Source organism: Falco punctatus (assembly GCF_963210335.1).
Source record: "Falco punctatus genome assembly, chromosome: 5".
In the NCBI taxonomy this organism is placed as follows: domain Eukaryota; kingdom Metazoa; phylum Chordata; class Aves; order Falconiformes; family Falconidae; genus Falco; species Falco punctatus.
In genome coordinates, this window is record NC_137584.1 from 33,750,122 (window position 1) to 33,765,371 (window position 15,250).

General features: G+C 37.8%; 1 long non-coding RNA gene across 1 annotated transcript in view; it reads right to left on the bottom strand.

The window, feature by feature from the left end:
- Positions 1-15,250, bottom strand: part of LOC308064076 — a 125,889-nt gene continuing 110,639 nt past the window's right edge. The window contains exon 2 of the long non-coding RNA XR_013928197.1: positions 1-15,250. This exon is cut by the window's right edge and continues 23,294 nt beyond it. This is a non-coding gene — a long non-coding RNA (uncharacterized lncRNA).

The window sequence follows — 15,250 nt, forward strand, 5'->3', positions numbered from 1 at the left end:
TTATTTTTTTTTCTTTTCTTTCTCTCTCTCTCTCTTTTTTTTTTTTTTTATTATGATAGGTAGACTTACAAAATGTCTGTCAAAATTTGCCCTAGCAATCCAGAAGATCTAGTTCTCTCTGGCACCTGGGTCTGGGCCCTAGCAGTATTTAAATCTAGCAGTATTTAATTTGTCACTATAGACATAATGTCAGTCTACCTGAGCTTTTTGCTCTTCAGTCTATACTTACACATCAGAACAATCGCAGCCTGGCAGTTAGCATTCCCAAGTCAGCCAGGCATCTTTCTGCATCCTGAATTTAGTGATACAACTGCTACTGATTCAGCAGAGCTCTGCCTGTGATGTGTTTGTTGCTGTGTATATGTGACGATTAATCATCTCTCTATTAACACAAAACTGAAATGAAATTCAGCCCAAGTAAGGAAAAGAGAAACAGAAGGACTAAGAAGAGAGGAAAACAGTACTGTAAGAAACATGCCATGTTTTAGCTTAAATTTGTAGAATAGTTTTCAGACAATCAGTTTAAACAAGATGTTACCTGCCTGGCTGATGTTAGATGTTTTTTTCAATGATGTTCTACAGAAACTTTTTTCAGGCACGAGATGCATAAATTGGGTTTGGAAAGAAATATAAAGCAGTGTTGGAGGGAGCTGTTGTTGACAGAGGAAAGCAGAAACTTCCTCCTAAACCAATGCTGCCATAGCTTGCATCAGTTTATAGTGAGAAAGACTTCAACATAGTTCGGATCCAATATTAAGGGGGGTGGGGGGGTGGGGGCCGTTGGGAAGAGAGAGAATATTCCACTTTACTGATAACCACTGACCTCTATACTGGTGTCTTTATACATAGTGACGGCTTTCTCACAAATCAGCAAAGACTGGATGCCCAACTAATGTAAACTGGTACTCCACTGAATTAAGTCGGATAATTGATTGGAAGCTAGTGCACAGAATTAACCTTTCCCCTGCTAGCCAGACTTCTGATATATTTTAGGAACATTGCCAAATTCATCACAGGCTCAGTACAGGAGTAGTTATGTGTCCCTGTGAACCTTTAGCCCATGAACTCGTCAGCACACTTTCTGAAACTAAGAAGAAAAACTCACTTGTAAGAGGTCCCAAAACTTTTATATGGGAAAATGAGATTTGCCAAGCTTCTTTCTTCTTTCCTGTCAACAGCAATGAGCACCAGCTTTCAGCAAATTCCTCATGCACCTTTCTCAGTGACATGTCGTTGCTTTCTTGAGTTTCTCTGTGCCTCTGGATCTTGCCTGCTTGGCTCCACATGGCAGGTCAGGCTTCCTTGGATAACCTGTGGGCTTCCAGTCAGCCGTAACCAAGGCACTAAGCTTGTAGGAAGACACATTTCAGTCATGAACTAGATCAACAGTAAATAATTAGAAATTAGTGAACTCCTCCTTAGGAATAGACAGGAGGTAGCACTGGTATTTTAGTGAGGTGCACAACAGTTTTTTGTAAGAGGCTGCAAACTCCTGACTTATGAAGACAAACCCTGAGAAAGGCTGGGAAGTAGAAAGCCCAGATATTTCCCCAGTAAATTGCTCAGCAGATGTACAGATTGTATTTTGACATGGTCTGAACTATAAGACTTGAAGTAAACTTGGCACTGCTGTGTGAAAAATGAAATCCTTTTATGTTCACCTAACATTTCACTATGATATATGGATAATGAGTGTTATGATTTTTTTTTTTTTTTGCAAAATATTATTACAACTCTGGAAAAGATTTTTGTGCCTACACATCTTTGGCATTGACATTGACTTCAAAGCAAAGGGAAGAAAACCAAAAGAAATCACATTAATTATATTAGATATAGAGATATTTAGAGAGACCTAAAAGATCTGATTTTGGTCTAAAAGCTTGGGGTTTAATCATTAAATTAATGACATAGGTAACAGTTTTTGTTATTTCCGTCATAAACTCTCATTCCCTTCAGACAAGATTTGTTCTCCAGACATGCAAAATGAATCATCTTTGCTTAAATCAGACATACAGTTCATCTGACAAACCTTAGATACCTTTATTAGGAAAGATTAACTCCACCATTAAGTTTCTTTTCCATACTAACAACAGAATTATAATTGTATTTTATGAATAGTGATATTTTATATTGTACTACTAATATAAATATTATGATTAGAGGCAGAATTTTAACAGGTTCAGATTTTTTTAACTCTTGTTGGTTGCAGCTTCTCAACATGTTCACAAACAGAAGATCAAGAGATTTTTGAGCACTAGTCCCATTACAATAAGTAATGTAGGTACCTGAGAGTGCTAAGTGGTAATTGGACTTCTTTGCCTGTATTGCGTATATTGTGGTCTGTACTGTTACCATGACTTCTTTAAAATATCATTAATTTAACAAATCCAAAGAACTTAAAAAAGAAGAAAAAAGAAAGCATAAGAAAGTTGTAGAAAAAAATCTTCCCTCTTCGAAACATTCAGGTTTTTAAACAAAAAAAAAAAAAGAAATAAATTTTAGAAGGAACTTGGCATTTTCCCTGATGGATAACAACGGCAACATATTTCAGCTGTCAGTGTCTTGAGGTTCTGTGCATTAGTTCCTACAAATGCAGACTCTGAGGTATCCAAGATAGCTAAGTAATGTAAGTAGCTGAGTGAGAGTAGAAGGGGAAAAACAACAACAAACAAATCTATTTGGCTTTGTTTCAGAATGAATGAATTTTTCCTGGATGGTTCATTCCAGAGGCTGAAATATTTGAACTAAGCCATGTTAGCAATGATCGTAGTTCTAGTGTCTTTTCTACATTTTATTATAAATTATTTTGGGGAAAGGAAAAGTTTTGTGTATTTTTAAAAGTCAAAACATGTCTTTAAATATTCATATTTTCTGAAAGAAAGCATATTGCTTTTCTATTGAGTCATGCTATGGGAATAGAACCCAGACCATGCTGCTGGGATTCCTGCAAGAACTTTCTGTTGCTTGTGCATATTGTATAATCTGAGAATCAAGGGACTCAGCTGCAGTTAATTTTCATTTGCTGTTTGTATATAAATGCTTTTAGTACTTAAACTAAATTCAGATCAATTAAACTAATGTTGTTTGACATAATATTCCTTGTTCCAAAATCAATATCCCTTCATTTGACAGACTTATTCTTGAATTCAGGATGTTTATTATTCTTAAAGCTTACCTATAGACCTGGTTTTTGTCTTTGATGATGTAAAACAGTTCTTCCTTATGTACCATGAGCCAGAGTATAATGGGGTTCAAATTTCTCTGGTAAATATCTTTAATTGTAAGATCATGTCCGTTAACCTTTTACTACCATAGTGCTAACTTCCTATCCTTTCCTTTTGTCTTTGCTGTTTTCTCTTTGATGCCGTATTCTCCCAAAGAAGATACTTTTTGTTGTTGTTTTTACAGTACTCTGCTACTTCTTTTTCTGAGACTGTGGTATTTGATGATGTTCCTCCACCAGATTTTGGAGGATGAAATCTTTCAATTTCAGTTCAACGAACCAAAAATCTTTCTCCAGGCTGCATTTGATAACATTTATGCCTGTCTGTCTAGAGACAGACATCTCTCTGTCTAGAGAGGAAGGAGGAAGGGGACCTCTAGGGCAACACTACCTCTTCCAGTGTTTGTTGTCTGTGCATCGGTGGAATGCACAGTGCTGGTCCCCTGCCTTTCATGGCGATCCAGAGTTGAAGTGAGTCATGGAGTCATAATGCTACTTGCTTTCTACCACTTTCTACTGCTTGTTTCATAAGCCCATTCGTACAAAAGGAAAGTGGTTGTGGGGAAATACTGTACTGCCAGGCTGGGACTTTCTTGTCCCACCACCACAAAAAGCATGAATCATAATTTGATCCTCAGTTGTGTAGTTCTTCAGATCTATCCAGAGCAATGGCTGCAAGAGCTTGCCTGAATGATGGCTGGTGAAGGATTGAATGGAGTCCTTAGGATTTGGTCCACCAGGAGTATTTTTCTTGAGCTTTTGTTCTGAGACAGAGCAGGGCTCAAGCCCTTCAGATCCTCTTTACCCTCCCACTGCGGTACTTATAAATCTTGTGATTTTGTTTTGTCTGGCCCTTGTCCAAAAACAGACCTGTCGAATGAAAGGCAGCTTTGGGATCATTTATCAATGTAACGGTGGGAATAGTGGGCTGAACAGTAGTTTTGTGCTGTTACCAAGTGAAACCACCATGAGCAGTTACCTAATTGGAATAATACGGCACATGTTCCCATAATTGCTCTCCTTTGATAACTTTACTTAGGTCATGTTTTCCCAGTTAATTATCATTAGAAAAATATCTAATGATGGTAACAAGGACTAAGGGTTGCAAAAAAATGGGTATAGGCTGCAGTGTGACTTATTTTCAGACACAAATATTTTCTTTACATTAATGGTAATAGAAATGATATAACTTGGCATCAACTGCAAATGTAATCAACAACTATGGTTCCCAGGTATTTATTATGACTGAAGGTCAGAGTGGAAGAGGTGTTATTAATGAAACTTAAACCGAACTGTTTCAATTATTCTGCGGGAGGGCAGAGTCCTGACCTCATCCTCCTCTGCAGCTGCCCAGACCTCCAGACACAGATGAGAAATGAAATCCTGCAGCTTCAGGTAGATCCTCCCAGGCACTCGAGCCTTGCTCTGACTTGAGACCAAAATGAATGAAACAAGTATTACTCCACGCTTAGAACAAGAATGAAGACAGCACAGCTGCAGAGAAATTATATCATGCTTCTCTGACAGACATGAGAGAATATTATAGCTCTGGACAACTGCTCTAGAAAAAGATCTTTTCACCATTCTATAGTCTGTTCTGTTCTGTGGAGAACAATTTAAATCTTCTGACAGGGAAACTTCTCTGTAAGCAGTTCCACAGTTTTCCTTGAGTAAAAACCTATACATTAGTCTCCATGGTCTTTAAAGGTGTGTCTTAACCTGGAAGATATGCTCATAAATTTATTAGTATGTATTAGGCTGGTATCTGTCTCACGTTATCTCAGGTGCCTAATAGCTAGAGGTCTAAGTTTGACCCGGTGACCTCAGACTCACTTTACAGTCAGAAGCAAAAATGGGCATTCCCAGATTGCAATCCATCTTATTTGAGCTAAGTACACAAGACAGGTCAGATGAATTGCGGCCTGGATTTGCTTCCACTAGGTATAACAGGAAGCCAGGGTAACTAGCAGAGGTTTAAATGCTGAACTTTCAAATGTCTACATTAAGGTACATGAATTACACCCTGAAGTTACGCACACTAATAAATTAAACAGTAGAAGGGAACATGCCCTGCCACTTTGTTGCCCACGATGCAAGCAGGTTTGGATGGTACCTGGCTGGTTTTGACCCAGGAGAGCTATTGCCATCCAAATCAGTTCTGGAGTGAGCTGGGGCCAAAGACGGTTGTTAAAGGCAGTTTGGATGTGGCTGCTCAGTGCCTGAGGGCACAAAGATGCGGTAAGATGGATGTAGCCTTTCTGTGCTGGTTAGCTGCAGTGCCAGGCTGGCTGTGAGCACATGTGATTTTCTAGTATGGACATAGTCTCAGTAGCTACGGGAAACAATTCACATCAAACCCACTTTAAAGCTACAGAAGTCAAGTCATGCTTTCCTACAGATTTCAGTGGAAGCAGTCTCTAGACAGGTAGACAAATAGAAATCCCTTCCTCTAGCCTCCAAAGGCCTCCAGAAACCACCAGCAATCTCTTTTCAGAAAGTCTGAAACACTAATCTTACTGATAGAAAATAACAAAGATGTGAGCAACTGTGTGACAACATTTAGCCAAAATATTGTATTTTAAGACTATGATTCTGTTCCCACTGACTTCAAAGCTACAGGATCAGGCCTGAAAAGTTTCTGAGGTTTTTTGCTGGAATGATAATGGCCAGAAGTGCAGTTATTTTTATTCTTTATGAGAAACAACAAATAAGAGACCATGCTTATTTTTCACTGGAAATTCTGAAACAACTAGTTCACTTCAGGGGGGAAAAAAAAAAAAAAAAAAAAAAAAAAAAAAAAAAAAAAAAAAGAAGCCCTCTGCACTGAATTATTTTTTTTCCACTATGGTCATGAACACTTTCAAAGAAGCCTGAGTCAGGACAGCCAATGCAGGATAAAGCCAAGCTACTAAAACATCTTCTCTTTCCGTAGATATTTGGGGCCCGTATCATCTTCGTGTATGTTGTCACTGGGAAATAAAACAGCTGTATTCTTAAATCCCCATTTCTCTTTCTTGTTAGATCAATTCACTTTTATGCATTGTGTTTGACCTTGCTAATATCTGTGAGGGAACCTGTGCTCTGATTAATAGCATTTTGCCTTTTTTTTTCTTTAAACCTGGTTATTGGCAGTGGTTTTCATTAACCAAGCCAGTAACAAGAATCAATTTAACTAAAGCAGCATGTAAAACTGTGGAAAGATGAGGACAATAATAATAACTAAAGCCGATTACACACAAAGTTCCCCAGCAAAAATAATTAAAACCAACTTACGCCACCATAACTTTTGCTTCAAAAATTATATGAAAAGCTGATATACTGTGTTGCAATGTTACTCACAGAATTCTAGAATAATTTAGGTGGAAAGGGTTCTAGAGGTTTCTAGTACAACCTCCTGATAAAAGCAAAGTCAGCTATGGGGGTCAGGCCAGGTCTTCATCCAGTCAGGTCTTCAAAAACTTCCAAGGACAGAGATGGTACTACCACTCTTTGCAGCCTGATCCACCTCTTCACTATTTTCATGTGGGAAAAGTAGTTCATTGTATCTGGTCTGAACTGCTCTTGTTTCAATTCATCTTTGTTGCTCATCTTCCCACCATTTGCTACTGTAAAGAACTTGGCTTTTGATTCATTCAGAGTATCAGCTAGCCCCTCTGTGTTGGTGTCATCTTCACACCTAATGAGACTGCACTCCAACATCTCCTCCAAGTCACCAGTGAAAATGTTAAACAGAAGAGGAACCATGACATATCCCTGCAGTACTCCACTAGTTACCAGCCTCCAGAGTATGGTAACTCCAGTTGCCAGAGTGTGATCCTTTAACCAGTATCCTCTAAGCCCAACCATCAAATCAGATTTTATCCATCTAGTTGTTCACCAGTCCAGATCTTGAATGCTAGGGAGACAGTGTTAAAAGCCCAGGTAAATGATATACACTGCTCTCACCTCATCCACAATTCTAGTTACTTTCCACGTAAGACAATCATGTTGTCAGGCATAAGATTTGCACAGAAATGGCTTCCAAGAGGACTTGCTCAATGATTTTCCTAGGGACCAAAATAAGGCTGACCGGTTTGTAGTTTTTGGATCATCCTTTTGGGCTTTTCTTTAAAAATATGCACAGCATTTACTTTCCTCCAGTCTTTGGGGTCTGCCCCTTATCTCCATGACCTTTAAGAGATGGTAGAGATTGGTCTTGCTATGACATTGGCTGGCACTCAGACACAGCCTATATGCTTCCAAGGACTCACATGGGTTGAGTTCCCTGACACAGTCCCTGACTTGATCCTCCTTCACTGCTCGTACCTCTCTGAACACTTTTTGTAACCACTGGGAAACCCTCTTGGTGAAGACTGAGGCAAAGAAGGTATTGAGTACCCCAACCTTATCTGTGTCTGCTGTCACTGAGCCACGTGCTCCATTCAACAACAATTCCATGTTGTCTTTGTTCAGCTTTTTACTACTAAAATAATATCAGAAGCTCTTGCTGATTTTGATGTCCCTGGCAAGGCTCAACTCTAAGTGAGCTTTGGCTTACCTGACACCATTGCTGTATTCCTGGGTAACACTTAAATTTTTTTTCTTTGTAGCACATCCCTGCTTCCATGTTGCACATCCAGAAGATATCAGGCAGATTAATTTCCCATTAGAACCAGGGTTTGTGATCTAGAGACTGGATTTACTTCCAAATTATGATATTTCACAAAACAAGCCCTGATGGAAAGGTTTTGCCAAGAAATTTCATTACTGAATCCACAGTTAACATGGATATTTAACTGTGGTGTTAATAACTGTGAAAATTACTTATTTCTCTTGACTTGTTTTGATGGAGCTAAAACCACATCAGGTACAGGAATTTTTCAAGATAATTATGAGTCATTTTTACTACAGAGGACTCAGGAATGTTTTATATTTTATTGATGTTCCATAAAACGTTTCTTAAATGTCAACAGTTTTGGTTGGAACAAATTATAGTGTTTTGTTCAGCTTCATTGCTAAGGACCAGAGTGCAGTATTCACTATCACAGCAGATAGTAACTTCTCAAATTGTCTTGTTTAATTTAAGTCAGCTTGACTCCAAAAAGAAGCATACAGCTCAATATGAGTAAAGTTGTCAATATAGTTAAGAACAAGGCATCTATTTCCCCTTCTTTCACTAGAAGGAAGAAAATTATGACAGACATAAATAGGACATGTTTTGCAGAGTAATCCAGCTCAGCAGCATGACGGCCCTTTTCTCCAGACACCAACACAAATGCCCTGTATTTAATCAACATTTGAATCCTGATGTAATTTCCCAGAGCTTTTAAAGAAAGTGAGAACACTGTATCTCATCTAAGTCCAAACTTGAATTATTGAAGGTCTATCTAAAAACTGGAAATTATTTGGAACAAACCGTTCAGAGTTCTAAAACAATGTCCTTTCCCTGGTTGCCAGAAACAGATAATAATATGAAGTTCTAAATTTCATCAAATGTACCTGTGGTACTTTTTTTCTTTTGTAAGTGAAAGGGGAAATCTCACAACAGAAATACAGTTACAGCCTCTCCGCAAAGTCAGGCTAATATCATTGTACTTGTTATAACTGGGACATATTTGGATGCTTTTACTATAATCAAAGTAACAAGAGACATAACAAAATTTATGAAATCTCTAAAGTGCCATTTAAATGTTGTCTACCCCCAGTGTTATCCGTGTTCTAAGCTTCCAACATTAAAATCCCTGGTTATCTTGTTATTTATGCATATGTTTGTAGGCATGCCCAGATGGGTTTAAGTCCTAATAAACATTTAATTGATGCTTGTGTTATTTGGAGATTTACAGTTCAAGTATTCTCTTGCACAAAAGAAGAATTTTTTTCCTGCTTTTTACTAGTTAGTCCTATGATTTCCTGCAGGATTAAACCTGGCTTTGGTCTGGGTGTTTTCTAGCTCTTTCTTTGATGATGTCACAGTACTGTATGTACAGGAATATTACCCAGTAAACAGTATGGATCCAACCATTCTGCTTCTGAAGTAAAAGAGTTTAGTTGTGTGGACAGAAGTCATGCTGTGTCATGCCTCAAGGTCAAACCAGGGTTTCTGGCAGGTTTTATTCACTAGTATGGACATGGTTTATCCAAGCAAATATTCATTTATTCCTTGAGAGACGGCACTGCTTTAATTGCCACATCTCATAGTACCCTATAGCTAATGAGAGGGCAATATTTTAGGAGACAAGAGACCTGAATCCAGATGTTTTATACAAAATAAAAGCATCAAAACAAGAAAATAAAAATTACCTTCCCACATAGCCTCTAACCTGGTTGGTACAGTGATGGGAGGGGCCAAATATACATTCAGTCTGCCCAGGTGAAAATAAATGTGGACACAATTCTTTGACAACTAGGTGCAATCTAGGCACCACTACTCCCACAACTGTTTTGTGAGACAGAGCTTGCTAAAATGTCAGAGCCCAAGACATATTTTGTACCCTTGACTTCCAGATGACAGTCATGACCTTTTCTCCAACCTCCTGATCTAGATGACCTTCTGTCCAGCAGGCTGAATTTTATGACTGCTTTTTTATGTATTTGACACTTCCATTTTGTCATGCAGGGCAGTCCTTGTGCCCACCATAGGGCACATGGGTAGAATGATGCATGGGAAGTAGTAGGGAAGTATTCCCAAAGAATAATATTAGCACCCGGGGGGGTGGTAGAAAAAAAGAAATAATCAGAACAGCAAAGTTAGTAAGTGCTCTGGTAAAATTCTTTTTAATACAATCTTTGTGAATCCCTCTTGCTTCTTCTACGAATCTAACCATTCAAACAGGAAAAAAATCAACTTGGAACAAACTCATCAAAATTTCTAGAGACTGAGAGATCTGCCTGTCTCTTTCCTTACATAACATTTCATCTCACAACACTTTGGCCAAGCAGGACTTGTCCACATTTTGGAAAACTGCCTCTCCAGTCCTTTCCTACAGCCATAAAGGGAGAGCTCATGGCAATACTACTTTCTGGCTCATCCACTCTGCTGTTGAGACACTGGTCAGGACAAATCCTTGATCCAAATGGAGACAAAATGACACCAAAATGATACTTTAGGAACCTAAAGAGTCATTCCCCACCAGTGCATCAAAAAAAAATCACTCTGACTCACAATGTACAGAAAATACACTTAAGTGTATGGAAGTCATGTCAGTCCATCTCTGTTCAGGAAACCAGTTAACAATATCCTTAAACGATGTCCTGACTTGGAATTCTTTAATACAAAGAGACTCAGGTATTTTTTCTCTGGTGGTTTGTAAAAATAATTTCAGTCCTATCAAAAAGTACAGCTGCTATGTAAATAGAACACATTTTCTACAAGGAACTGCACCCAAAGTGAACACATCTATTTCTGTTTCAAGAAAATATATGCCCATTTTTTTAACTCAACAAGGAACTTTCTTGTTTTCATCCTTTCTAAATTTGCTTGTAAGTATATTAACATTATTGTCCTCATGTGTACTAGAAAAGCTTCTACCTTGTTTGCAGTGCTTAGCATTGACACCAAGGTGAAGGACATACAAAAGAGTGACACCATAGTTGTAAATATGATGTCAGAAATCATTATTGCATATAATTTCCATGCACTAAAGGGACTCTGTCAGGTCAAATTAGATCCCAGATTTTGTTTTGATAAAGAAAAGCCTTCAAAGGTCTTAAAAATGAAACATTTTCAGGTTTATTTTTTCAAAATTCCAGTGGAAACTTCCTTTTTTTTTTTTTCCTCTCTGTTGGTTTTTTTTTTTTTGGCAAACAGGCATTGACCTACAGTGTTCATAATGCAAACATTACACTGTTGGGCTGATCAGTGCTGGCCTCTGAGAATCTAAAAGCTCTGAACTCGGTCTAAAAAGTTTGTAAATCTTTACATGAGAAGACTGTTTATTCTGTCAGAATTTCTTTTTAAATATAAATAAACAATATAAAAGATAGGCAAAGGTATTCTCACATATAAGAAAGAAATGAAAGGAGATTTGTTAATGCCCATTTAAAGTAATATGGATGTGTTTGTTTGTTTTTGTAATGGCAGGTGATCCGTATTGAAGAATATTCAATCCAATAAATAAAATACAGACACTACCTTTATGTTACAATAATAATCTGCTTAAATATAGTATTTTATACCTAGAGAACAAATCTAAAGCAAATGATTTCAAGGTTATAATAGATTCAAAATTAAACATGTCAACATACTATAGCTGCAAAATGTATAATATCACACATGCAAACAGGTTGTGAAACATTCCAAAATGGAGGTTTTTAAGTAAACCTTTAATAGCATATATTCTGCCTTATTCTTGAGGATTTTAAGGAAATATGTTCTCTCTAAAGTGAGGGGGGAAAAAAAGATTTGAGGCTGTTATACATCTGCCTGAAAGCCTGAATTTTCTCAGAAAAAGATTAGCCTTTGTGTCTATTTTTTTTTGCATGGAAACTTGACAATGAAAATTGTAGTTAAAACACCAAACTTATGAACTTAGATGGTTTTTCTTTTTTTTTCCCAATGTTTTAATTATCAGAAATACATCTTTCATGTACTCTTAATAACTTTCATAAATTTTTGTATAACTTTTTTTTAGAATACTTTGTTAAAATAATTAATAACAACAGTAGTAGTGATTCAGATGTGTAAGTAGAAATATATACTGATTCAAAAGGAAGATAATTGAGACACCAATATATATGGGGCATTTCAAATGGTGATAAGTATCCATGGTGATCAGATAATTAATATCCCTGTTCTTGAACTGACTACCAACATTTATTTCTGGTCTCATCTCTGGTTTTGATCTTCCAGGTGATGTTAAAGTTGGCCATCTCTACCTTACTAATCTTAATGGTGAAATGGGAATTATATATTTGTTCATACAATTCTTTATGTCTAGTGATGGAAATAAAGAGTCATTGTTACATAAAATTTAGTAGTATTATTTAGTATTAGCCTTAGAATTTTACATGGGCCCAAGACTCCTAAATCTTAGGATCACTTTCTGAATGTAGCAGATTATTTCCTTCATGAATAGAAAAGCCATAAAATCCTTGGTGGTTCTTGTTTTATCCAAAATATTGAGACAATCTTCCCTTACCCTCTTCATTTTATTGATTTAGATTTTAAGATCTTTTCTGAAAGTATTTTGCCTAAGTAAATATTTATACATTACTTAAGAGCCACTGTAAATACATACATATAGAAATGTTTTATGTGGACTCAATTAAGTCAGATTCCTCATAGATGTTCTTTTCAAACTTTTGTGCTTTTTCCTCATTTGACCCTCAGCCTCAAGCTAACATTAATCCTCTCCTCATCTTCTTCTGTTGAACAGCATCTCAGCTCCCAAACCAGCTTCTGGGAAACTGCCTGTGCAGTTTTGGTCCTCTTGCTGTCTTCAAATAACCTGTAAATACAACTGCCCTCTAGCATTTGCCCATCTCAACTCTCTTTTGCTTTGCCTTTTTTATTATAACCTGTGATTGCTCTGCTCTTGCAAGACAGAAATATTTCCTAGTACAGGCATGCTCTGAGATAGAAAAGTCTCTTCAAGGTAAGAAATACAAGCTGATTGTAGTACCAGTGTGAGTGTGTTTATAACAGAGGCAAAATAATTCAAATTCCACTATGCTGCAAAAGCATCCTAGTCTGTAATTCATAGAAGCAGGCTCTCTTTTGTTTTCTGTGTTCTAAACAGATCATTTTTAGTCTTGTGCTGCCAAGAAACCCAGCTTCAATAAGAAGACTAAAGGATATTCCTGTCCTTCTGTCTATCCCACTTACATTGTCTATAGTCTGACAATCAGGGTAGGAGTATCCTTAAAAAGATGCTATAATTTTTTTCACTTCAAAAAGAAAAGGCAGCAAGATCATAGTTGTCATTGTTTGTCTTGCTTTAGCAAATTAGAATAATGGAAAAGCAATTATTTTATAAAACAAATTACATTTTCTTTTCAACGAATTGAGACATCTACTGCTTTGTATTACACCGGTAGGAAAGCAACTAATGCGGTTACTCTGGCAGTAAACCAGAATGAAAAGCAAAGACTGTAGCTCAGAAGTCTAAAAAGAATACAGTGATATCTTGATTTCTTCTAATGAGAGACAAGGAAGAGCAAATTGTCTTTTATTAACCTTTTAACAATACTGGGTTTGAATTCTCAGATAGTTGGGCTGCATGGGCTTGCATCAGCTTGACTTTAAGTGCCCAGTTTAAAAATGAAAAGCCAAAGTCTCCTAAACAGGCCAGAAACTTATCCAGGGATCCAGGAGTTGTTTATTTCTTTTGGATGATGTAAACCCACGTTTTTACTCATAGCATATCTACTGGTTCCAATCAGTCCAAAAGGCTGGAGAAAAATGGAGGGAAATGATTGTGAAGAAGACATTTACATGGAGTTCACCAAATTATTTAGTGAAAGGGTCATTCATATTTTTGCCCATACCTCCATGTATAGGAAAATGCATAGTTTGTCTTTTCCAGGACCAGACTAGAAAATAGCAACTCTTTGCCTTTGCACTCTCACCTCTCTAGCAAAGCAGTGATTCACCCCATAGTGACCTCTCAATTCTCTCCTGTCCCACTGCATGAGCCACTTCCTAGCAGCTGGTTGGGTGGCCATGGCGCACATATTTTTCAGGTTGTAGGACCCAGCGAAATGTTGCACTCAGGAAAGAAGTATCCCCAGACAAGTGCAGTAGAATTGAGAACCAGGAATTTGAATGCCTGAATTTATTTTAGAGTTTCTCATTACCTGGAATTAGACACCTACACTTGATCAGGGCTTTTCTGACTAGACTCTTTTGACCAGAGGTTTTCACCAGGTGGTATGAAAACCTGCAGCTTCTGTTCTCCAGAGCCCTGGGCTTCATTTGCTACCAAGTCACTGGATGAAAGATTGGCCAGTTAGTTCAGTCTGGTATACAGCATCCCCTGAGGGGCTGGCCAACTGCATTTCATGTTTGGAAATGCACAAGCTATGGATATCATGTGAGGGCTACACTGAACAAGTCCAACTTGGATATTGTGACTACATAAATACGAGTAAATAAACCCAAGATGTGGATTTGAATACTGGTACTTCATTATGTGCTTCTTCACAAGGCCTTTGCCTACTAACATGCTCCTTTAGTAAAAGAAAGACATGGACCTCTTGGAGTAGGTCCAGAGGAGTACCACAGAAATGATCAGAGGGCTGGAGCACCTCCTTTGTGAGGACAGGCTGAGAGAGTTGGGGCTGTTTAGCCTGGAGAAGAGAAGGCTTTAGTGAAACGTCTTCTGGTCTTTCAATACTTTCAATACAATGGGGCTTATAAGAAAGATGGAAACAGACTTTTTAGTAGAGCAGGTAGTGAAAGGACAAGAGGTAATAGTTTTAAACTAAAGGAGAGTAGATCCAAACTAGATACAAGGAAGAATTTTTTTCAACAATGAGGGTAGTGAAACACTGTAATATGTTGCCCAGACAGGTGGCATGTGCCCCATCACTGGAAACATTCAAGGTCAGGTTGAACAGGGCTCTGAGCAACCTGATCATGTGGAAGATATCCTTGCTCATTGCAGGGGGGTTGGGTTAGATGACCTTTAAAGGTCCCTTCCAACCCAAATCATTCTATGATTCTGTGATTCCAGGAGCTTGTCCCCCAACAGTGTCCAGGCTCAAGTCACCTGTTTTAGGTAAAAAGAGAATTTAGCTAGATTGACACAACTTACAGAGATATTTGGTATGATGTCCAGAGGATAGACCTGACACATTACCAGCATATATGTAACCTGTGAGACCTACCAGAAGTTGGATGTACAAAGTCTAGCTTTGTTTGAGGCCTGTTCCTAAGCAGCTTTGTTAAACCTGAATTCTTCTTTCTCATGCTGTCCATGGTATCATTAGCCAATGTGAAGCAATAAAAATATGCTCTAACCCTCCCTACTCCCCTACACATGTACAAGTCAAGCTACAATCTGGTTTTGATTAAGTTAAATGTAATCTAAGTCTTGAGCAAAAAGGAAA